This window comes from Paramisgurnus dabryanus, chromosome 9 (genome assembly GCF_030506205.2).
Source record: "Paramisgurnus dabryanus chromosome 9, PD_genome_1.1, whole genome shotgun sequence".
Lineage (NCBI taxonomy): Eukaryota > Metazoa > Chordata > Actinopteri > Cypriniformes > Cobitidae > Paramisgurnus > Paramisgurnus dabryanus.
This window is the reverse complement of record NC_133345.1, coordinates 10,403,012-10,429,914: the sequence shown is the minus strand read 5'-3', so window position 1 is coordinate 10,429,914 and position 26,903 is coordinate 10,403,012. Positions and strand designations below refer to the sequence as shown.

Below are 26,903 nucleotides of genomic sequence, written 5' to 3'. Positions count from 1 at the left end.
ATGTGTCATCACAGTGATGACCTGAGGCACCATCTATTCTTTCGGCACAGTGCCACCTAGTGGTCTCAAGATACGAAAAAATTGCTTTTTTTCATAAAACTAATGCAAACTTAGATGTTAAATCATGGCAGTCATCACGTATGAATCATTTTTTGCCATATTTGGCTTGACCCCGGTATCGCTGCTTGCAGCTATATTGGCAATTGTTTCTGTTAGTAAATTTTTCTTCTTCCGCCATTGCGGTCTATGGCAGCCCATAGAACCGTACGTAGGAAAGTTATGAAATTTGGCACACTGATAGAGGACAGTCCAATGTGTCCCCACAGCAAATTTGGAATCTCTATCTCTAACCTGCTAGCGCCACCAACAGTCCAAAGTTGCACTTTTGTTTTTGCTTATAACTTCTGATCCGTAATCCCTAGAAACAAAATTCTTGTTTCCCCTTATTCCCTGGCTAAAGACGATTCGATCGGACCCTATGACGTCATTTTCCGTCATGAAAATGTTTCCGCCATTTTGAATTATTCGTAAAACCTACTTTTTCGAACTCGTCCTAGAGCTTTTGTCCGATTGCCACGAAAACTGGTATGTATCATCTAGAGACACTCAGGGCAAAAAGTTATCAAAAGAATTTCGATACAGCAATCCGTTGTCGTATACCGCCTTAACGAATTTTATGTATAGCGCATATAAACTGATTTTAGGCTGTATCTTCGTCAAATTTAGGCCTATTGACACGACACTTGGTACTTGAGATGCCAGTCAGGAATTGAGGGTGCATGCACAGTTTCGTTGCAGCGCCACCTAGTGGCCAGACGAATGTTCTATACGCCTATAACTTTGACTGCGATAAAAGTATTTTCACGGGACTTGATTTTTTGGAGTCCTGAGTAGTCGCCGAGTCCAGCGATACCAAACATGCTAGGATTCGTCATACGGTTAACCCTGCGCAGCAAAATAGCACTTAAAAAACACGCGCAAATATCTCGGCGAGCGTTATTCCGATCGACTCGAAAACACCATAGGAAGAACATTGCGTCACCTTCTGAACAAAAAGTTCTATTGGCATTATATTAAAATTTTTATCAGAAATGGCCGAAAAATGCAAAAAACCAAAAGTTACCTTTAAATTTTGCATTTTTTACACATAAATGGTTATAACTTCGCAACGAAAAGAGATTTTTTCACCAGATTTGATACGCTGATGTACGACCACAGTCTGAGGCTACACAAAAAAAATTTATGCTTGCACCACTAGTTGGCCTTATAATTGAAAAAAACCTTTGAAATCAAGCCACCCTATGGTCATACAACTGTTTCTTCACTTAACTAAAGTGTATAGTCATAAAACTAGCTAGATGTAACACAGTTATGACCTGAGGTTGCATGCACAATTTTGTCATTGCGCCACCTACTGGTTTTGAGATAGAAATATGGTATTTTTGCCTAAAACTACTGCAACAACACATCTAAAACCATGAGTCATCATGGATTATTCCTTTCATGGCTTTGACTATAATCACTGGTGGTTGCCAATTCACTCCCTAGCAACCAATGAGAATACCTTATCAACCGTTTTTGCAAGAGCTATATCTCTGCGTCAGAACATCGTAGAGACACGGGGGTGGGCTCTTTTGACTCATTAACACCACTGTAACATTTTGTGAGCTGAGTATTGCCACTGCAAGCACCACTCATTTTTACGTCAGTGTTCTAGTTATCAATGCTCGTCGAAAGAGAGGTAGAGATTTCACTAAATGAGAACAGCTTTTGTGCTGATAACTGTTATATTGTTTTGTCTGAAATCAAGAGATTTTCCTAGGTACTTTAAACTGCTCATCCGAAGTCAACTTTACTTTCTGCTGTGCCCTTTTTGGCTTGACCCCGGTGATTGCTGCTTGTTATTATTATTTTTCTTCCTCGTTCTTCCGCCGAAAGTCAATGGCAGCCCATAGAACCGTACATAGGAAAGTTATGAATTTTGGCACACATGTAGAGGACAGTCTCAGAAGTTACTATAGCAACATTGGTGTGTCTGACTCAAACCCTCTAGCGCCACCAACAGTCCAAAAATCCGCTTATGTTCATGCTCATAACTTCTGACCCATGAGTCCTAGAAACAAAATTCTTGTTTCCTCTGAATCCTTGACTCATGGTGATTCAAATGCACACATTGATGTCATTTGTGTCATGCACATCTTTCCGCCATTTTGAATTTTTTGAAAAACCTACTTTTTCGAACTCCTCCTAGACCGTTTGTCCGATTTGCATGTCCTTTGGTATGTAGCATCTAGAGACACCCAAGACAAAAAGTTATCAAAAGCTTTTTGATAGACCAATGCGTTCTCATATAAATTGACAAAATATATGGCGGCGAGCACGCCAAAACGGACGTAAGGCCTTATCTTCGCAAAACTTTATTGTATCGACACGAAAATTGGTATATGTCATAACAGTCATGACCTGAGGGTGCCTGCAACGTTTCGTCACAGCGCCACCTAGTGGTTACGAGATTCGAAAAATGCTTATTTTCGCTTATAACTACTTCAAACTTGAGTCTAAAATCATGAAGGTGGTCTTGTTAGATTCCTTGAGGCATGCCGAGTCAAACGATACCAAACGGTTTTCGCTCGGCCATTTTGGGTGTCGGCCATTTTGAATTTTCTCATTAAGCTCAGTATTTCACAAACAGAATGGCGTATCGCTACGAAATTTGGCATGGTTCATCAGTGACATGTTCTGAGCGCACCTATAAATCTTTAGGACGGCGCCACCTAGTGGTCAGGATATGTAAAACAATTTTTTAAAATCTTTATATCATTTGATTAAATTGCCACTATGACATAAGACTTCACTCTATTGATTCCTTGGCTCATGCTGAGTCCGACTGTACCAAATATGTCTGAGTCAAACCTACTTCCTGTCGGCCATTTTGAATTATATTGAACAGCTACTTTTTCGAACTCCTTCTAGAGCGCTCGTGTGATTGGCTTGATTTTTGGTATGCATCGTCTATAGACACTCTATACAAAAAGTTATCAAAAGATTTTCGGTAGACCTATCCGTTGTCGTATAACGCATCAAAGAATGCGAGAGCGAGCACGTCAAAATGTGTTTGAGCCTGTATCTTCGCAAAACTTATGCGTATTAATATGAGACTTGGTAAATGTCATAACAGTGATGCCCTGAGGGTGCATGCACCATTTCGCCACACTGCCCCCTACTGGTCACGATATATAAAAAATGTCTATTTTTGCTTATAACTACTGCAAATTTGAATGTAAAATTATGAGACTGGTCTTGTTAGATTTCATGAGGCATGCCGAGTCAAACGATACCAAATGGTTTTTGGTCGGCCATTTTGTGTGTCGGCCATTTTGAATTTTTCTTTAAGTTTAAGTATTTCAGAAACGCAATTGCGTATTGTTATGAAACTTGGTATGGTTCATCAGCAACATGTTCTGGGAGGACTTGTAAACTTTTCGGTGCCCCCTAGTGGTCAAGAGATTTGAAGCTATATCTCTGCATCTCTTTATCGTATTTACACCAAATTTGGTGGGTGTCATCACAAACAAGACCTGAGTCACAATTTATTTTTTGGTCAGTGCCCCCTAGTGGTCAAGTCATTTAAGGCTATATCTCTGCATCTCTTTATTGTATTCACACCAAATTTGGTGGGTGTCATCACAATCAAGACCTGAGTCACAATTTATTTTTGGGCAGTGCCCCCTAGTGGTCAAGTCATTTAAGGCTATATCTCCGTATCGCTTTATTGTATTTACACTAAATTTGGTTTGTGTCATCACAGTCATGACCTGAGGCACCATCTATTCTTTCAGCACAGTGCCACCTAGTGGTCTCAAGATACGAATAAATTGCTTTTTTCATAAAACTAATGCAAACTTAGATGTTAAATCATGGCAGTCATCACGTATGAATCATTTTTTGCCATGTTTGGCTTGACCCCGGTATCGCTGCTTGCAGCTATATTGGCAATTGTTTCTGTTAGTAAATTTTTCTTCTTCCGCCATTGCGGTCTATGGCAGCCCATAGAACCGTACGTAGGAAAGTTATGAAATTTGGCACACTGATAGAGGACAGTCCAAATAATATCCACAGCAAATTTGGAGTCTCTATCTCAAGCCCACTAGCGCCACCAACAGTCCAAAGTTGCACTTACATTTTGTCTTATTACTTCTGAACCGTAAGTCCCAGAAATGAAATTCTTGTTTCCTCTGATTCCTTGGCTCAAGACGATTCGATAGGACCCTATGACGTCATTTTCCGTCATGAAAATTTTTCCACCATTTTGAATTATTCGTTAAACCTACTTTTGCGAACTCGTCCTAGAGTTTTTGCCCGTTTGCCTCAAAAATCGGTATGCAGCATCTAGAGACACTCAAGGCAAAAAGTTATTAAAAGAATTTCGATAAACCAATCCGTTGTCGTATAGCGCGTCAACGAATTTTAGGTAGAGCGCACAATAACAGATTTTTGGCTGTATCATCGCCAAACTTAGGCCTATTGACACGACACTTGGTACTTGAGATACCAGTTAGGACCTGAGGGAGCATGCACAGTTTCGTTGCAGCGCCACCTAGTGGCCAGACGAATGTTCTTTACGCCTATAACTTTGGCTGCGATAAAAGTATTTTCACGGGACTTGATTTTTTGGAGTCCTGAGTAGTCGTCGAGTCCAACGATACCAAACATGCCAGGTTTCGTCATACGGTTAGCCCTGTGCAGCAAAATAGCACTTAAAAAACACGCGCAAATATCTCTGCGAGCGGTATTCCGATCGACTCGAAAACACCATAGGAAGAACATTGCATTACCTTCTGAACAAAAAGTTCTATTGGCGTTATATTAAAATTTTCATCAGAACTGGCCAAAAAATGCAAAAAACGAAAAATTACCTTTAAATTTTGCATTTTTTACACATAAATGGTTATAACTTCGCAACAAAAAGAGATTTTTTCACCGGATTTGATACGCTGATGTACGAGCAGAGTCTGAGGCCACACAAAAAAATTGGTATGCCTTTACCACTAGTTGGCCTTATAATTGGAGAAAACTTTTCATATCAAGCAAGCCCTATGGTCATACAACTATTTCTTTGCTGAACTAAAATGTATAGTCAGGAAACTAGCTAGATGTAACGCAGTCATGACCTGAGGTTCCATGCACAATTTTGTCATAGCGCCACCTAGTGGGTTGGAGATAAAAAATAGCAATTTTTGCCTAAAACTACTGCAACAACACATCTAAAATCATAAGTCATCATGGATTCTTCATTTCATTGCTTGGACTATAATCACTGGTGGATGTCAATCTACTCTCTAGCAACCAATGAGAATACCTTATCAACCGTTTTTAAAAGAGCTTTCTCTCTGCATCAGAACATCGTAGAGACATGGGGATGGTCTCTTTTGACTGATTTAACTTGTTGTAACATGTTGTGACCCATGTTATGCCACTGCAAACATCACTCACATGTCCTTCAGTGCTCTAATGTTCCATGATTGTCAATAACAGAAGGACGATTGCAGTAGACAAGAACATAGATTATTTTTGTTGATTACTTTTGCGTTTTTTTCATTGAAATCATGAGGTTTACCTAGGTTCTTCAGTATTCTTATCCAAACCCAACTTTACACCCTTCAGTGCCCTTTTCGGCTTGACCCCGGTATTGCTGCTTGCAGCTATATTTAGGGGTCAAGCCCCGAAGGGGCGAAGACCCCTATTGTATTTGTTAGTTTTCTTATTATTATTATTATTCTGCTTCTTCTTCTTCTTCTTCTTCCGCCATTGCGGTCTATGGCAGCCCATAGAACCGTACCTAGGAAAGTTATGAAATTTGGCACACTGATAAAGGACAGTCCAATGTGTCCCCATAGCAAATTTGGAGTCTCTATCTCAAACCCGCTAGCGCCACCAACAGTCCAAAGTTGCACTTACGTTTTTGCTTATAACTTCTGATCCGTAAGTCCTAGAAACGAAATTCTTGTTTCCTCTGATTCCTTGGCTCAAGACGATTCGATTAGACCCTATGACGTTATTTTCCGTCATTAAAATTTTTCCGCCATTTTGAATTATTCGTAAAACCTACTTTTGCGAACTCGTCCTAGAGTTTTTACCCGATTGCCACGAAAATCGGTATGCAGCATCTAGAGACACTCAAGGCAAAAAGTTATTAAAAGAATTTCGATAAACCAATCCGTTCTCGTATAGCGCGTCAACGAATTTTACATAGAGCGCAAAAAAACAGAGTTTAGGCTGTATCTTCGCCAAACTTAAGCCTATTGACACGACACTTGGTACTTGAGATGCCAGTCAGGAATTGAGGGTGCATGCACAGTTTCGTTGCAGCGCCACCTAGTGGCCAGACGAATGTTCTATACGCCTATAACTTTGACTGCGATAAAAGTATTTTCACGGGACTTGATTTTTTGGAGTCCTGAGTAGTCGCCGAGTCCAACGATACCAAACATGCCAGGATTCGTCATACGGTTTACCCTGTGCAGCAAAATAGCACTTAAAAAACATGCGCGAATATCTCGCCGAGCGTTATTCCGATCGACTCGAAAACACCATAGGAAGAACATTGCGTTACCTTCTGAACAAAAAGTTCTATTGGCGTTATATTAAAATTTTTATCAGAAATGGCCGAAAAATGCAAAAAACGAAAAATTACCTTTAAATTTTGCATTTTTTACACATAAATGGTTATAACTTCGCAACGAAAAGAGATTTTTTCACCAGATTTGATACGCTGATGTACGACCACAGTCTGAGGTTACACAAAAAAAAATTTATGCTTGCACCACTAGTTGGCCTTATAATTGAAAAAAACCTTTGAAATCAAGCCACCCTATGGTCATACAACTGTTTCTTCCCTAAAATAAAGTGTATAGTCATAAAACTAGCTAGATGTAACACAGTTATGACCTGAGGTTGCATGCACAATTTTGTCATTGCGCCACCTACTGGTTTTGAGATAGAAATATGGCATTTTTTGCCTAAAACTACTGCAACAACACATCTAAAACCATGAGTCATCATGGATTATTCCTTTCATGGCTTTGACTATAATCACTGGTGGTTGCCAATTCACTCCCTAGCAACCAATGAGAATACCTTATCAACCGTTTTTGCAAGAGCTATATCTCTGCGTCAGAACATCGTAGAGACACGGGGGTGGGCTCTTTTGACTCATTAACACCACTGTAACATTTTGTGAGCTGAGTATTGCCACTGCAAGCACCACTCATTTTTACGTCAGTGTTCTAGTTATCAATGCTCGTCGAAAGAGAGGGAGAGATTTCACTAAATGAGAACACAGCTTTTTTGCTGATAACTGTTATTGTAAGAGCCATTTGTCTTGTTAAGGTGTCCACTAGGTGTCACTGTTCTATATTCAGTGAATATAGGTAGGAACCTTCCTTCAGGTGACAGGTGTTGCTGGAGGAAGGTGAACACACAGTTTTTTGACCGTATCACAAGGCCATGCTGTTTCAACAATGCAACTCATTGAATAAAATGAATACTCTGAGCATTCAAATGGTGAGTGGACATTGATTTAATGACATTTAACTTAAGCCAAGTGAGCGCGTACAAATACACCGTCCAGCAACCCTCAGCTGCTTTAAGTATAGACTTAGCTGCTTACATTTAGTCAAAAAACTTTGTTTTGCCTATGCTATTTGGAGTAATCATAAGTGGATTTACATCTGAAATGCTGCAACCATGATATGAGGACAACTCAAATCTGTGGAGTATACATGCAGATCTTTTCTACTGGGATAAGGACCATCATCAGCACAAGGAAATACATCGGAGCTGTTTTACAAACACCGGCAGAGATCCTTTTGTTCCATAATGGCGCCCAACGTGAAAAGGTATGTCTAGTAGCGCTACTTATTGTTGAATGGCCATTTAACTATGTGTGCACACATTATGGGACAAAAATCCAATGCATTGGTTATCAAAGAAAATAATTAACTTTACGAACTATCGTTGTTAATTGTTTACATCGTGTTTTGAACATTCTGTGGATTATGGAGACAGCTGAAGCTGTGCATAGCCAAATGGAAGCACTTCAATTGAACGATAGTGTTTGTATTGATGTTGATGTTCAAATGGACAAACAAAAACGTGTTGTAAAGTTAACTCCTAAAGCATTTGCTGAAAAGGTTGAAAGGTTGCAGTGTAATAGAAAATCTGTACTAACTAAAGCTGCAAATTTAAGAAAAAAGGTACAAGGCCTGATGCAACAAAGACATATAAAGGGGGTGCAAAGTGTTTTTGATGACTTCTTAAATTTGTGTGATGAAGCAAGATGTATTCATGATTCTTTGTTGGGTATGTTACCTGAAAGTGAGAAAGAAAAACATGACATATGGTTTAAAGCCAAAATGATTGTAAACAATGATTTTATTTCTGAGGTCAAAATGTGGGTATCATGTAATGAAAATGATGAAATTACTATGAATGAGGTAATGAATGATAAGGTTGATGGTGTTAATCCAGAAGATAGTATTTCAAATGTTGGGAGTAAACATTCAAGTAAAGCAAGTACTTGCAAGAGTGTTTCTTCTGCCAGAGTCATAGCTGAGGCAAATAAGGCTGCACTGCTTGCTCGTATGGCAACATTAAAGGAAAGGCATGCCTTGGAGGAGCAAGAGCAGATGATTAAGAGGAAAAAGGAGCAACTGGAGCTAAAAGCTATGCTAGCAGAGTCCACTGCCAAACTTGCAGTTTTACAGGCTTCTGACAATCGCAGTGTTTCACAAGTCTCTCGTATTGTGAATTCTCAACTGGAAAAGGAGCAAGGAAAGGCATCCACAACTATCTTAAATCCAATGGCAGAAGAGTTTGAACTTAATGTCCATGGCAAAACTGCATATCAAGCATTAGCAGTGAATCCGCCTTTGGCATCTTCTGAGTCATATCAGGAAATTCGGCAGCAGCCTTGGCAGGAATGTACAAACTCAGGAAGGCAGAATTCCCAACAAATATTTGTACATACATCAGTTCAACCTCATGGAGCTTTTGCATCTGATTGGAGTTCCCAGCATATACCAGGACATACATCAGTGCAACCTCATGGACCTCTTACATCGGATCGAAATTCTCAATACACATTAGGACACACATCAGTTCAACCTCATGGACCTCTTACATCGGATAGGATTTCTCGGCCAAACATTGAAAGTCAATATGGTGACATTGTCACTATAATGCAAAAGCAGAATGAAATAACAGCAGCTCTTGTTCAACAGCAATGTTCTGCATCTTTACCATCAAGAGATATTCCTTTATTTGATGGAGATCCACTTCAGTATGTTTCATTTATCCGGATGTTTGAAAAGGGAGTTGAGGAAAAGGCAAGCAGTAGTGATTGCTTATACTACTTGGAACAGTTCACTAGGGGGCAGCCAAGGGAGCTTGTACGTAGTTGTCTACACTTGAACCCTGACTTTGGCTACACTAAGGCAAAACAGCTATTACAGGAACATTTTGGGAATAAGTACAAGATCGCCACTGCTTACTTGGAAAGAGCCTTGTCTTGGCCCATAATAAAGGGTGAGGATGTCAATGCTTTACAGTCTTATGCTCTATTTTTACGTGGCTGCTGTAATGTCGCTGAGGAATTGCAGTATCTTCAGGAGTTGGATATGCCAAGCAATATGAGAGCTCTTATATCTAAATTGCCTTACAAGCTCAGAGAGCGGTGGAGAACTGTTGCACATAACATTCTGGAAACTACTGATTGTAGAGCTTCATTCAAAGATCTTGTAGGATTTATTGAAAGACAAGTAAGCATCTTGATGGATCCCTTGTTTGGTGATATCAGGGACTTACCAGTTAGCACAAGACCTGTCAATCGACCAAAACTGCGTCTAGAAGGCAAAGCTAAAGGAAACATCTTTGCCACTAATGTTGCACCTGTGAAGTCTCTAGAAGCCTCTAATATAAGAACAGAATTGCCAACAAACAATCCCAAGGTGATTTCATTATGTTTGTACTGTGCTAAACATCATGTGTTGGAGAATTGTATGCAATTTAAGAGTAAGAAGCATAGGGAAAGAATGGACTTTCTAAAGGAGAAAAAGCTTTGCTTTGGTTGCTTAAGTCCTGGGCACATGAGTCGTAACTGTGGCAAGCGGTTGACTTGTAAGATATGTAATCAGCCCCATCCCACTGTGCTTCACATTGACAGAAATACAGCCAATGCAGACATCATCTCCAAGGAATCAGACGCATGTAAGTTCTTAGGAACTACTGAAACATGTGGCCATACAGGGGCCGGAAAAGATCGCTGTCTGCTTTCTATCTTACCAGTTCAAGTTAAAAGCAGTAAGGGAGATCAGATAATACAGACGTATGCATTTCTAGATCCTGGCAGTTCAGCAACCTTTTGCACTGAAAGCCTTATGCAGCGACTTAATCTTCCTGGAAGAAAAACTCAATTTTTACTACAAACTATGGGACAGGAAAAGGTTGTACCAGCCTACGTACTCTCAAGTTTAGAAGTCTCTGCTATTGATGGTAACATCTTCTATCAGCTTCCACAAACGCTTACACAGAAACAAATGCCGGTAAGTTCTGACAACATTGTGTCTAAGGAAGAGTTGTCAAAGTGGCCTTACCTGGCAAAGGTTAAAGCTCCTCGCATAATGGCCAACGTTGACTTGTTGATTGGAAACAACACACCCAAGATGTTGGAGCCTTGGGAAGTCATAAACAGCCATGGAGATGGCCCTTATGCCATAAGAACGGCTTTGGGTTGGGTCATTAATGGTCCTTTGCATGCAGGCAACTTTGAGGATGAAGACTGTTCTGCAGTGGTCAACAGGATTTCTGTGTGTAGGTTGGAGGAGATGTTGTCTCAACAATATAACCATGATTTCAATGAGCAAGTTACAGAAGAGCAAGGATTATCAAGAGAGGATATTAGATTCTTGGAGATTGCAGAGAGTTCTGCCAAGCTTAGGGATAATCATTACACCTTGAAGTTGCCGTTTAAATGGGAAAATGTGCATCTTCCTAACAACTTTTCTGTGGCAAAACAACGTATACTTGGGTTGAAGAGGAGATTCCAGAGAGATGAGCAATTTTATCAGGAGTATGTAACATTTGTCAATGAGATGCTCAACAAAGGATATGCAGAGCAAGTTCCCACTCAACAGCTGAAAGGTGAAAATGGCAAGGTGTGGTACATTCCTCACCACGGTGTACGTCATCCCAGGAAGAAGAACCTGCGGGTGGTTTTTGACTGTGGTGTAACATTTAAAGGAACATCCTTGAATCAAGTCCTTTTACAAGGTCCCAATTTTACAAGTACATTGCTTGGAGTCCTACTGAGGTTTAGGCAAGACGTGGTTGCAGTCATGGGTGACATACAAGCAATGTTTCATCAGGTTAAGGTGGCAGAAGAAGATCGTGACTTTCTTCGCTTCTTGTGGTGGCAAAATGGAGACTTTGCAAGAGAAGTGTCAGTGTTTCGTATGACTGTCCATCTTTTTGGTGCTGTCTCTTCTCCCAGTTGTGCTGCTTTTGCTTTGAGAAAAACAGCAGATGATCATCAGTCTGAGTTTCGAGAGGAGGTTGTACAAACTCTCAAAGAAAACTTCTATGTGGATGATTGCCTTAAGAGTGTTGCATCTGAAGAAGCAGCAACTTGTTTAGTTAAAGATCTTTCTACTCTTTGTCAGCGAGGAGGTTTCACTTTGACGAAATGGAGTAGCAACAAGCGCACTGTTCTTCAAACTCTTCCAGAGGAGTCCCGAGCCAAAGAGTGGAAGAAGCTGGATCTGGACAGAGACAGCCTGCCTGTTGAAAGAGCTCTTGGTTTGCTGTGGTGTGCAGAAACTGACTCATTTAAATTCAAAATGGAGGTTCAGGAAAGGTCCTACACAAGACGTGGGATGTTGTCAGTTTCAAGTTCAGTATACGACCCACTTGGATTTTTGGCACCAGTAGTGTTACCTGCTAAGATTATGTTACAGGAGCTATGCAGGAGGAAGTTTGGTTGGGATGATACTGTGCCCCGTGACATTCTGCATGATTGGATGAGGTGGTTAAAGGAACTGAATGCACTCTCTGAATTCAAAGTTGAGAGATGCATAAAGCCAATGAGCTTTGGATCCTACATGTATGCTCAGCTTCATAACTTCTCTGATGCAAGTGAACAAGGATATGGCGCAGTGACTTATCTTAGAATAAAGAATAACAACGGTGACATCCATGTTGCCTTTCTTTTGGGAAAAGCTAGGGTAACACCTCTAAAGGCCATCACTGTTCCCCGTTTAGAGCTAACTGCTGCTGTGCTTGCTGTCCGTGTAGACCTGATGTTAAAGAAGGAGCTGAGGCTCCAGCTGCAAGAATCTGTTTTCTGGACAGACAGCACATCTGTGCTCAAGTATGTCATGAATGAAGACAAGCGTTTTCATACTTTTGTTGCAAACAGAGTCTCCATCATCAGGGAGGTCACAAAGACATCACAATGGCGATATGTTGGCACAAAGGAGAATCCAGCTGACGATGCATCCAGGGGAAGGAGGGCTGGAGATTTCATTAATGACAACAGATGGATAGAAGGCCCCAAGTTCCTGTATAAACCAGAAGAGGATTGGCCCGAAAACATTGTGCATACATCTGTAGCGGTTGATGACATCGAGGTCAAGAAAGAAGCCTTTGTGAATGTGGTAAATACCCAAGATGCCCTGGAGGGTACAAATCTGCTGATAGCTTACTTTTCAGATTGGAGGAGACTTCGAGTGGCAGTTGCCTGGTTCCTAAGGTTGAAAGGAATATTATTGACAAGGACTCGCATGAGGAGGGAGTCTGATGCCATTGATGTCAATAAGCAGAATGCCTTGGCACAAGAAAAACGGATGGCTAAAAGTACAACAGGAGGACAAATCTTGTCGGCAGAGGATCTTTTGGAAGCAGAGTTGGCTATAATCTGTTACTGCCAACAGCAAAGATTTCCTGAGGAGATTGCTGCTTTGTCTTCTGGAAAGAATACAGTAAGCAAGCACAGTTCCATCTATAAGCTGGACCCATGGTTGGATAATGGGTTTCTGAGAGTTGGAGGGAGGTTGACACGAGGCTCATTGCCAGAAGACACAAAGTATCCACTACTTCTTGCTAAAGATCAGCATGTGGCTACCCTGATATTGAAAGATTTACATCACCGGCTTGGCCATAGTGGGCGTAACCATATGTTGTCTACATTAAGGAGGAAATATTGGATTACCGGTGCTACCACAGCCGTAAGAAAGATCATAGCAGACTGCTGCTTCTGTAAAAAATATAATGCAAGACTGATGGGGCAGAAAATGGCAGACTTGCCTAAGGAGAGGATCCTGCCAGACCAGCCGCCATTCACGAATACAGGTGTTGACTATTTCGGTCCAATAGAGGTGAAGAGAGGACGAGGCAAAGTAAAACGTTATGGTGTCATCTTTACCTGCCTAGCCAGCAGAGCAGTTCACCTTGAAATGGCCAATTCCCTTGACACAGATGCTTGTATTAATGCTCTGCGCCGATTTATCAGTAGAAGAGGGCAGGTGGAACGTCTTCTGTCAGATAATGGCACCAATTTCATAGGGGCTGAGAGAGAGCTTAAGGAGGCACTTTCATCACTGAATCAAATTAAGATTCAAGGAGCTTTATGTCAGAAGGGCATAAAATGGAGTTTCAATCCTCCAGCTGGATCCCATTATGGTGGAGTTTGGGAGCGAGTCATCAGGATGTTGAAAAAAATCCTCACTGCAGTTCTTCAACAGCAGACGCTTGATGATGATAGTTTACATACCGTCTTGTGTGAAACTGAAGCCATCTTGAATGATAGACCAATCACCAAGTTGTCTGATGATCCAATGGATCTTGAAGCTCTGACTCCCAATCATATATTGTTGCTAAAAGGAAAACCTTCCTTATCTCCTGGATTATTCGATGTGCATGATTTGTACATAAGAAGAAGGTGGAAACAGGTTCAATACATTTCAGACCTATTTTGGAAGAGATGGGTGAGAGAATACCTACCTTTGCTGCAAGAGAGGCAGAAATGGAACCAAACTAGGAATAACCTCAAGCCTGGGGACATTGTGGTCATTATGGATCCAACGGCACCTAGGGGCTCCTGGCCTCTTGGAAGAGTTTTAGAAACATTTCCTGATAAGAAAGGCCTGGTGCGCTCTGTGCGTTTACAAACTAAGACCAGTGTTATTGATAGGCCAATAGCAAAGCTTTGTTTCTTGCATGAATCTATGGGCTAAGAGATTGTTACAATCATTCTGCATGTTTATTGTGCTCACAGTTTGTATTTGTTTTATGGCTCTTTTGTATGTTTTGAAAATTGGTATGTGTCCCAATTAGGGGCCGGTATGTAAGAGCCATTTGTCTTGTTAAGGTGTCCACTAGGTGTCACTGTTCTATATTCAGTGAATATAGGTAGGAACCTTCCTTCAGGTGACAGGTGTTGCTGGAGGAAGGTGAACACACAGTTTTTTGACCGTATCACAAGGCCATGCTGTTTCAACAATGCAACTCATTGAATAAAATGAATACTCTGAGCATTCAAATGGTGAGGGGACATTGATTTAATGACATTTAACTTAAGCCAAGTGAGCGCGTACAAATACACCGTCCAGCAACCCTCAGCTGCTTTAAGTATAGACTTAGCTGCTTACAGTTATATTGTTTTGTCTGAAATCAAGAGATTTTCCTAGGTACTTTAAACTGCTCATCCGAAGTCAACTTTACTTTCTGCTGTGCCCTTTTTGGCTTGACCCCGGTGATTGCTGCTTGCAGCTATATTTATTATTAGTTATTCTTCTTCTTCCGCCATTGCGGTCTATGGCAGCCCATAGAACCGTACGTAGGAAAGTTATGAAATTTGGCACACTGATAAAGGACAGTCCAATGTGTCCCCACAGCAAATTTGGAGTCTCTATCTCCAACCCTCTAGCGCCACCAACAGTCCAAAGATGCACTTACGTTTTTGCTTATAACTTCTGATTCGTAAGTCCTAGAAACAAATTTCTTGTTTCCTCTGATTCCTTGGCTCAAGACGATTCGATTTGACCCTATGACGTCATTTTCCGTCATGGAAATTTTTCCGCTATTTTGAATTATTCATAAAACCTACTTTTGCGAACTCGTCCTAGAGCTTTTGCCCAATTTTCACGAAAATCGGTATGTAGCATCTAGAGACCCTCACGGCAAAAAGTTATCAAAAGAATTTCGATAAACCAATCCGTTGTCATATAGCGCGTCAACAAAATTTTCGTAGAGCGCAAAAAAACAGATTTTAGGCTGTATCTTCGTCAAACTTAGGCCTATTGACACGACACTTGGTACTTGTGATGCCAGTCAGGAACTGAGTGTGCATGCACAGTTTCGTCGCAGCGCCACCTAGTGGCCAGACAGATGTTTTTTACACCTATAACTTTGGCTGTGATCAACGTATTTTGACGGGACTTGATTTTTAGGAGTCCTGAATAGTCGCCGAGTCCAACGATACCAAACATGCCAGATTTCGCCTTACGGTTAGCCCTGCGCAGCAAAACAGCACTTAAAAAACACGCGCGAATATCTCCGTGAGCGTAATTCTGATCGACTCGAAAACATCATAGGAAGAATATTGCATTACCTTCTGAACAAAAAGTTCTATTGGCACTGTATTAAAATTTTCATCAGAAATGGCTGAAAATTGCAAAAAAACGAAAAATTACCTTTAAATTTTGTGTTTTTACACATAAATGGTTATAACTTCGTAACGCAAAGAGATTTTTTCACCATATTTGATACGCTGATGTACGACCACAGTCTGAGGCTACACAAAAAAAATTGTATGGTTGCACCACTAGTTGGCCTTATAATTGAACAAAACCATTGAAATCAAGCCACCCTATGGTCATACAACTGTTTCTTCACTAAACTAAAGTGTATAGTCATAAAACTAGCTAGATGTAACACATTTATGACCTGAGGTTGCATGCACGAATTTTGTCATTGCGCCACCTACTGGTTTTGAGATAGAATATGGCATTTTTTGCCTAAAACTACTGCAACAACACATCTAAAACCATGAGTCATCATGGATTATTCCTTTCATGGCTTTGACTATAATCACTAAAGGATGTCCATTTACTCTCTAGCAACCAATGAGAATACGTTATCAACAGTTTTGCAAGAGCTTTTTCTCTGTATCAGAACATCACAGAGACATGGGGATGGTCTCTTTTGACTCTTTTAACTTGTTGTAACATGTTGTGACCCATGTTTGCCCACTGTAAGCATCACATACATGTCCTTCAGTGCTCTAATGTTCCATGATTGTCAATAACCGAAGGACAGTTGCAGTAGACAAGAATATAGATTATTTTTGTTGATTACCTTTGCATTTTTTCATCTGAAATCATTAGGTTTACCTAGGTTCTTCAGTCTGCTTATCCAAACGCAACTTTACATCCTTCTGTGCCCTTTTCGGCTTGACCCCGGTATCGCTGCTTGCAGCTATATTTATTATTATTCTTCCTCTTCCGCCATTGAAGTCAATGGCAGCCCATAGAACCGTACGTAGGAAAGTTGTGAATTTTGGCACACATGTAGAGGACAGTCTAAGAAGTTACTATAGCAACATTGGTGTGTCTGACTCAAACCCTCTAGCGCCACCAACAGTCCAAAAATCCACTTATGTTCATGCTCATAACTTCTGACCCGTGAGTCATAGACACTAAATTCTTGTTTCCTCTGAATCCTTTGCTCATGATGATTCAATTGCACACATTGATGTCAATTCTGTCATGCACATCTTTCCGCCATTTTGAATTTCCCGTAAAACCTACTTTTTCGAACTCCTCTTAGAGCGTTTGTCCGATTTGCATCTCCTTTGGTATATAGCATCTAGAGACACCCATGACAAAAAGTTATCAAAAGCTTTTTGATAGACCAATGCGTTCTCGTATACCGTGACAACATGTATGGCGGCGAGCACGCCAAAACAGATGTGAGGCCGTATCTTCGCAAAACTTATGTGTATCGACACGAAACTTGGTATATGTCATTACAGTCATGACCTGAGGGTGCCTGCAACGTTTCGTCACAGCGCCACCTAGTGGTCACGAGATTCGAAAAATGCCTATTTTCGCTTATAACTACTTCAAACTTGTGTCTAAAATCATGAAGGTGGTCTTGTTAGATTCCTTGAGGCATGCCGAGTCAAACGATACCAAACGGTTTTCGGTCGGCCATTTTGGGTGTCGGCCATTTTGAATTTTCTCATTAAGTTCAGTATTTCACAAACAGAATGGCGTATCGCTACAAAATTTGGCATGGTTCATCAGTGACATGTTCTGAGCGCACCTATAAATCTTAAAGACGGCGCCACCTAGTGGTCAGGATATGTAAAAAAATTTTTTAAAATCTTTATGTCATTTGATTAAATTGCCACTATGACATAAGACTTCACTCTATTGATTCCTTGGCTCATGCTGAGTCCGACTGTACCAAATATGTCTGAGTCAAACCTACTTCCTGTCGGCCATTTTGAATTATATTGAACACCTACTTTTTCGAACTCCTCCTAGAGCGCTTGTGTGATTGGCTTGATTTTTGGTATGCATCATCTAGAGACACTCTAGACAAAAAGTTATCAAAAGATTTTCGTTAGACTTATCCGTTCTCGTATAACGCATCAAAGAATGCGAGGGCGAGCACGCCAAAATGTGTTTGAGCCTGTATCTTCGCAAAACTTTTGCGTATTAATATGAGACTTGGTATATGTCATAACAGTGATGACCTGAGGGTGCATGCACCATTTCGTCACACTGCCTCCTGCTGGTCACGAGATATAAAAAATGTCTATTTTTGCTTATAACTACTGCAAATTTGAATGTAAAATTATGAGACTGGTCTTGTTAGATTTCGTGAGGCATGGCGAGTCAAACGATACCAAATGTTTTTTGGTCGGCCATTTTGTGTGTCGGCCATTTTGAATTTTTCTTTAAGTTCAAGTATTTCAGAAACGCAATTGCGTATTGTTATGAAACTTGGTATGGTTCATCAACAACATGTTCTGGGAGGACTTGTAAACTTCCCGGCGCCCCCTAGTGGTCAAGAGATTTGAAGCTATATCTCTGCATCTCTTTATCGTATTAACACCAAATTTGGTGGGTGTCATCACAATCAAGACCTGAGTCACAATTTATTTTTTGGTCAGTGCCCCCTAGTGGTCAAGTCATTTAAGGCTATATCTCTGCATCTCTTTATTGTATTCACACCAAATTTGGTGGGTGTCATCACAATCAAGACCTGAGTCACAATACATTTTTTGGTCAGTGCCCCCTAGTGGTCAAGTCATTTAAGGCTATATCTCCTTATCGCTTTATTGTATTTACACTAAATTTGGTATGTGTCATCACAGTCATGACCTGAGTCACCATCTATTCTTTCAGCACAGTGCCAACTAGTGGTCTCAAGATACAAAAAAATTGCTTTTTTTCATAAAACTAATGGAAACTTAGATGTTAAATCATGACAGTCATCACGTATGAATCATTTTTTGCCATGTTTGGCTTGACCCCGGTATCGCTGCTTGCAGCTATATTTCTATCTTATATTTGTTGACTTAATGTTTATGATATTTCTAACAGGTTTCTGGATATAATTAATTCCAAAGATGGGAAAAAGTGCACATCCAGACAAGGAGCAAGCAAATAGACAAGGAACTTGGTGCAGAGAAAAGCTGTGGCCATTAACCCCCATGTGAACAGCTTCATGCAGTCCCTGATTGAGTTCGAATGGATGACTTCAAAGTAAAGGCCACTGTGGTCTGTCTGCCACAGTTTAATGCATTTATTTTTAGTGTTAAATGAAATTCAAGTAGAATATTTAAAACTATGGGCCAGTGTTCTTTTTACCACAGTGAAATGTTACCTTTTAGTCGATGATGGACTTTAAACTGAAAACTTCAAACTATGGAACAGTGTTCTATTTGCCAGAGTTAAATATGTTACAGCAAGGGTCTCCAAACTTGTTTATACTTGTTGATTTTATTTTATGTTACTTGATTATATGTTTATTATTGTTTAAAATCTTGTTTTAAATATGTTTTGTTTCGATTAAATTTTTTTTAAATAAAATTTTGATACAAACATTGCTTGGATTGCCTTTTAATTCATTATGTCATGTCAAGGATAGCATTTTTACCATATTAATAACTATAGATTTAAACCTAAATCTCTAGCTATTTTATATAATATTATTGTATTAACTGTAATAAGTAATAAATAGTATTTATGGGTCAATATAGACATTACAGTAAATTACTGTAAAAATAGACTACTGTAATAAAATATTGTAAAATTACAGTACAGTACTGCTTTGTAACTATACAGTACTAGTTTGTGTACTGTAAAATGGTATTACAGTACAGTACTGTAAAACCAAAATACAGTAACTTACTGGCAACCGTGCTGCCAGTACCGTACTGTAAAAATACAGCGAAATCGTTAACAGTGTAGCGAAAGACACTTGCGTCGCGCATTGCGCTGCATTGCGCAGGGTGTAAGATAGAGCCCTAAATCTTCATTGTGGATATCTGAGTATGGCTTTCGTGTTTGTCTAAACCAGGCACTGTAGATTTTATCAGGATGAGTTTTTGTTCCCTCTAAAAATGTTGGTTTGTTTCAATCCATAGTTGTGTCAAATATGGACAAATCCAACAGTGTGTGTATGTCACCACACTTCTCTACTTATTCGATTGGACAATGGAAAAACTTGTATGAAGTCGGGTGCTTTTCCGCTCTGAGAAAAATGCAATGAATTTAAGCTCTGTGTAAAGACAATATAAAGAAGCATCACTAGTTTAATGTTTAATATTAAAGAAACAGTATGTAAGAAATATATATCAATGAATCATAAAATGGCCCTGATATGTCACTAGACATTAAGAAATCATTTTCATTTCAAATACTTACATCACTGACAACAGGATATTGTCATTTAAAAAGTGGAGTTGCAGCCCTCAACTGATGTTTATGTTGTCATGTTGTGTATTGGCCACCAGTTGTGTGATTGCAGTACCAGTTTTCGCAACAATCCTAAAAATATTCAGAAATATTAATCTTCAGAATTTAGTTAATGCAAGCTAATATAACCCCACATATCTTTTGGTATCGGTTTCGGTATAGGCAGATATCAGTCTGAATAATCGTCTATTTGTATTGATGAAAAAATGTATTATCGGTGCATTACTACTACCATTGTGATGTGAATATAAATGCTTTACAAATATTTAAAAATAAACAAAAAATATATTGGTAAAAATATATTGGTTTTTGTTTGTAAATATATTTCAAAATATATTTCAGAACATATGTTTTTTTTTTGTATATTTTTAAATATATTTAAAATTATATTTGAAAAGATATTTATTTGCCATATAAGCAGCAAGCGAAATACATTATCTAGGTTTGGTATGACATGAAGGTGAAGAAATTATTAAAGAGTTTTAAAAGTTTTTGTTGATGTATTGAAGAATACGTTACATGTTCACACCAAAAGGCGGAGAAACGTGTCAGTGTCACAGAAAAGACTCACAAATTTACGTCACTATAGATACGTAATTTAGTGATACTGGGTTGAAATATCAGCACAAGTCACAGATAAAAGGCAGCAGAAAGTACAGCAGCACATTTATTCGGGTGATATTATCTAAATATTACACGGGCAATGTAACATGGGACGTTTCACAAAAAGTCAACATTTTTTAAGCAATCTGACACAACAACATTGTTGGCATTTCATAGTGTTCCCATCTGCATTGGGTACACAAATGTAATAAAACTACATGAGCTTACAAATACTCAAGTAAAAAATGCGGATTGGTCTGCAAATGGCAACATTCATATGCAGTGCACGTCGCTTGCCGCACCTGAATGCCGTTCAAATATCTAAGGGAGTTGCATCTCTCTTTGTCTTTAGACTAAGTGTGTCTCTAATCGCTTCATTCCATGCCGGCCCTCATTTTACAATGTAATCTGCTACGCTGCTGATTCAGTTCAGCAGATTTGCAGTTTTATTAACTCGGAAAGATGCTGAAGTGTGGAATATGCCAAAACAAACTCGCTTTACAGGAGCTCGGCGCGCACAGGGCGAATCCATCACTAGCCCAGCTGACAGAGAGTTGTTGTGGAGTTTATGGACTGCAATACAATGTTGCAACTTGATAGAGACCCCATAAAAGTACGATAACCTAACCGTCACACAAGCCGTGAAGTTTATGTGACATCAAAGATGATGGGTGTGAAAAAGAGGCCCCGGTTGCAGGCGCAGGGCTGTGATCGGTGACAGTATTTTGGAAGGGGATTAGAGACTGCATGAACGGGGATGGGGGGGTTGGAGACTGTTATTTGACATTCTCTTGAGGAATATGAAATAGTGAACAGGCGGCCGGGCGGCTCCTTTTTGGAGTGTGCATCTCTTTGATGGCTGCCAAGATCAAAGACGGGGGATTTGTAGCAATCTGCAGTAATTTTTGTAGTCACCCCCTGTTCTCCGATCTGCTTTTTAATATTTTTTTTTTCAGAACATGAATGGTTTTTGTGATCACAGAAGGAAAGCTCAGTACAACGCTATAATGCTGGACTTTAATTCTTACAGATAGAATAACACTGTTTGGCAGTGCTGTTATCAGAGCTCATTTAGCAAAGCTAATAACCTGTTCCCGATACTCTCTTTAAACTTAGGCCTGCATACTGTTGAATTGTGGCTTTGTTTTTCATTGTCCTGAGATCGCTTTTATATAACCCAATCCATAACCCATACCCTAATAAATATCAACTGGGTCTGAGGTGCTGTTTGCTATTACACATTTAAAACTGATCAATAATGAAAATGCAAAGGATTACAACTATTTGGTAATATGGAAGGAAAAGCATTTTGATTTGATTTTATAAGCAGGGCTAACATTTGGCAGATTACACTAGGGAATATATATTAATAAAATGAAGATGTCAATAAAACATAAGACTTGTTTCTTGGGCCAGAGAAACAAGTAATGCAGCACACTTTGTTTATTACACAATAACCTAAATAGTCGTTCCAACATTTCATCAGGTTTACACATCCTCATGTGTGACTTGTCTGCTAAACATTGGTGCTCTTCCGCCATACAATATAGTTCTCATTTTTATCCGCTTAAAAAAATATATTTTATGCCACCATACTTACTCGTGGAACTATTCATGTTACAGTCTTTAAATAGGGAAAACATGGAAGTGTTTGGTTGCTTCTAAATTCATCCCTGTTTGGATCCTAAGGAATGAATGGGGCTAGGCTAAATGCTAACACATTCACAATGTGCGGTACCAAGATTGAGTGCACACATTGAAAAACGATAGTTATGTATTAATTCATCTAAATTGAGGTAAGAACATAGTAAAATATTGAAAACAGTGGTGTTTTCCTTTAAATAAATTATTCGCTAGGTTGTTTTGGTATTTTTTGAAGAAGGCTACTGATGTTAATTTATTATGTTAAGTGTCATTCAGTATTACTTTAAAGCTCACAAAACACACGCCGTTCTGCTAATCTTGTGTTCATTTTGAGTAACCACACTGCAAAAATTATTTTCAAGAAAAAAAAAATCTTAATATTTTTTGTCTTGTTTTCAGTAAAAATATCTAAAAATTCTTAAATTAAGATGCTTTTTCTTGATGAGCAAAACGACCCAAGAAAATAAGTCTAGTTGTTAGACAAAAAATATCAAATATAAGTGATTTTGTGCATAAAAAAAGCAAAAAAATATGCCAATGGGGTAACCAAATTTTTCTACAACTTTTCTTGAATTTAGTGTTTAAGAAAAAATGTGAATTTTTTTTTTTTTTGCTTACCACATTGGCAGAATCAATTTTTTTTTTATAATTAAAATGAAAAGAATCTTAATTTTAGAATTTTTTAGATATTTTTTACTGAAAACAAGACAAAAATACTAAGATTTTTTTTCTTGAAAATCATTTTTTTGCAGTGTATAGAGTAATATCGCATCCTTCATATCTCCAAAAAGTCTGAAGACAGATCAGCTGTACTACTTTCCGAAAAAGCCGAGCTCATGCAGGCGTACCATGAATGGAGCGAGTCACAGGCATGCAACACACACTAAACAATATCCCACTATCTCTGGATAACTTACGATTCCCTACATGTTCATATTATTTACATTATATCCACTTACATGCAGATTTCCAACAAAACACAAACAGTTTTACTTACAGCCTACAACTCGTGGTTGTTTAATCACTGAGACCGCACCATTTCAATGAAATCCTGTGTTAAATAAACAGACATGAACAACTCTGTTTCTACCCCAGATAAACAAACTACATCCTCAAAAATAAAAACACCACACTTCTTTGGTGACATTGATTTCATGTTAGCTCTTGATTGGTGTGTGCGTGCGGTATTCCGGGTAAAGTGCCCATATAAGGACTTCCACTGTACTTCCTGCACTGCTTACACAACAGATTCAGTAGTCGAAAGAAAACTTTTTAAAACTTGTACAAACCCAGACAAAGTGCATTTTTTCACAGAAATACTCCAAATGGTCATTTAAACCTTTTTCCGTGTTTAGCATCCAACTCTTTTACTTTGTTAATAAGTCAGAATGCATGAAATAGCTTTAGAGCCCACCTTAAAAAAACTAATTTGGCTGCCCCCTATGGATGGATGGTGCCCCTGACATTTGCCTATTCGACATATGCCCTGGGCTGGCCCTGTTCATCACAGCATACACCAATTAAAGATTTTTCAATTTGAACATGTTGTTGATGATATTGCTGCAGGACGTGCAATCCAAAGAGTCATTCAACATTTTTGACATGCAGCAAGGGTGTCTTTCAGTGTGGCCAATCTGCAGGCCCACACAGAACAACCAGATGTCATTGTATAATCAAACAAGACCATTAACAATTAATGAGTCATGAGGTGCCCGCACCAGAAGCCACTAACACGTGACAGCAAAGTGTCGGTCAAGGATGGACGGGCATATTATGGGCATTTCCAGTGAATCGGATAACAAGCTGCTACTTTCCTTTCCTTGATCAATGTTTGATCAATCTGGCACATTTTCATCTCTCCTCACCCCCACTTTAAAAACTTCATCAAAAGCAGAAGATGTGATTATTTCTAGCAACGAGCACTGACCTACAATAACAAAAATCAACAATGATGCTTTATTGCCCTACAAAGGATGACATAAATTGATACCAACTGCGTTCCTCTTTGATAGCTTTTAGTTTGTTTTCCCAACGAGACTGGGATTGTGCTTTTCATGTGCGTAAGACCGCCTGCAATTTTACTGCCCGCTATGTTCAGACGGTAAAGCAAATTCTCATTTCATCATGGTGGAAGGATAAGGCTGTCTGGTCAGTGACAGGTTTCTTTCAGTGTGTGGATACAGAAGAAAATGAATGTTACAAAAGTACACAGACGTCCACAAGCCATATGTAATTGGATCCATTTTGTGGAGGTTTTAAGGGCTGCCTAGATAAAATTCGACCAAAGAAGAAATTTGCTGTTTGCTCTGTACGCGTCTATTTCTTTGTCTTCCTTGTTCACTTCCTCCCTGCTTCATTCAAAAGCGACTCTTGCAGTCGTTGCTTTAGCAAAGGAAAGGAAAGAACAGCAGCGGTGTTAAAAGGCTTGTCACATACAATTCACACAAAGCTGAACAGAAATGACAACACATCCCTCAAAAAACACACTGAGCCCTCAGCCTCCTGCTAACACTGCACAGTCTATGTCTATCTTTGCTTACATGGAGGGCAGGGGAGATTCTGATGTTAAACTGGCAGCCTATCAAAGGCATCTGCTTACAAAGTCTCCATAAGAAAACATTCCAATGTACTTTTTTATCGCAGCTCTCTTAGGATGTTTTATTACTCCAAATGCATACTCCTGAGAAATACATGTACTTTGTAGCTATATGTTCCGCTTTTGTGTCTGGTAGGACATTGTTAACAATGGCAAGGTCATGGGTTCAATTCCCAGTGAGCACATGCAAGCCTAACTGCATGTGTGTCACTTTAGGTAAAAGTGTCTGCCAAATGCAATGTAAATATAAAGAATTCAATGTATGAAAAACTGTCTGTTGATTAGATTTTCCTTTGCAAACCAAGAGGTCTGAAGTTCTGTAACAGTATATAATTTTTTTTTATTGTTACAGCCAAAATCAGTATTGTATCAGGTTAGTATTAAAAAGAATTTTTTTTTAATTTTTTAAATAATTTTTACTTTTTTTTTAATACATTTTTCTCGCAAAATCCAATATCAGCCGTGTTATTCTGTCATCTTTTTCTCCCTTTTTTCCAAAACGCGACAAACGCCAGTCCTTCTCTGCAGAATGCAATTAAACTGCTTAACCAATCACAGCGCATCATTCCACGCATTGTAAACAATAATGGCGGTGCTTTGAATACACATAGAATACTAGTTTTCCTCATCTACTTTGTACTTCGTGATCAACAAACAAACAAACAAACACATTTTACTTTTGCATTGACAAACCTGTGGTGGTTTTCTGTGACAGGTAAGAAACCTAAGCCATCAAAATGTTATAATTGACAGTACATGAGATTCACTCGGGTGAAGAAAAAAAATGCTGGCTGTTGCTTGTTCTCACATGAATGCATCAAGCTTCTGTCATGCTAACACATTGACCCTGGGGGATCTTATGAAAAACTTTCCATTATTTTACTCAAAGTCAACAAAAATTGAGCTGATCGCTGTCAAAAAAGTTCAGTGACGACATCCCAAGTATATCAACAGCAATGACAGTGTTCTTAATATGACAAAGTGTTTTAATTAATGCCATTAATGTTTATTTTTTAGTCAGTGTATACCACTAGTTGAATAAATGAATATAACATGGCAAAGATAAATGCACATTTATCACATTTACAGATTTATAGCATTTTGGAGAAAAAACTTGGATTTATTTTGTGGAAAAAATAATCAGCTTTTATAATAAATCTTTAAAAATCAAATTATGGATTAGAATTTTTTATGTTATTATAACCTAAAGATGCTATTTGAAAGTTTGTAACAGAAAATAGTGTTTTTCATCTTGTCACTTTCTTGGTATAGAAAACACATTTTTACCCAAATTAGTCAAAATGGATTTATTGCGTTTTGGAACCAAACTCTTAATTTGTTCTTTCACCTTCCTTACCTGTCACAGAAGGAGATAAAGGGGAAAAGCTGGAAAAAGCAGAAGTGAGGGTCCATTGGGATGGTCATTCTCATAGCTCCTTAATCTATTTTCAGCTCCAATGAGTCTTGTGAAACAAAGACAGATGTTCAAAGCTTGAGAGAGATGCCTCAGCACGAAAATGGCAGAAATTAAATACTGGCCTTAATTTCACCCTGTATTCGCTTTTCTTTGGCGGTTCAGAAGCGGAAAGATGAAACCTCAACAGGACTGTGAACTGAGCATCCATGGGAAATCGCAAAAGCGTGTACCAGGAGAGAAGAGCAAGAACAAAGCATTTTATATCTAGTATGGTTCTAATATTACATCCAGAGATTTGAATACAACACTCAAGGCCATTTGTACTGTACTTAAAGTCCCTGTAAATTCAGGCATCAGTCTCTGCTTTCAAATGCTGGGGGCGTGTTTACGGTCAGCACTGAAACCATACCCACTCGCGGGATAGCTGCCATCTCTCTCAACTTTTAAATACCGCTACATCCAAGTGGATGGATACCAAGGGATACCAGCCAATACGGAAATGATTTAAACTGCAATTCATCGACTGGCCGCTAGAGGGTGGCTACAAAACGGAGTAAATTACCATAGACCTCCATGTTAAAATGCCCAACTTTACAGC

General features: G+C 39.1%; 1 long non-coding RNA gene across 1 annotated transcript in view; it reads left to right on the top strand.

Annotated features, from left to right (window-relative positions):
* LOC135773130 (uncharacterized) overlaps window positions 1-19,171 on the top strand; it is a 61,088-nt gene extending 41,917 nt beyond the window's left edge. The window contains exon 2 of the long non-coding RNA XR_012337257.1: window positions 18,669-19,171. This is a non-coding gene — a long non-coding RNA (uncharacterized lncRNA). The remainder of the gene's footprint in view (window positions 1-18,668) is intronic.
* Window positions 19,172-26,903: the final 7,732 nt, after the last annotated feature.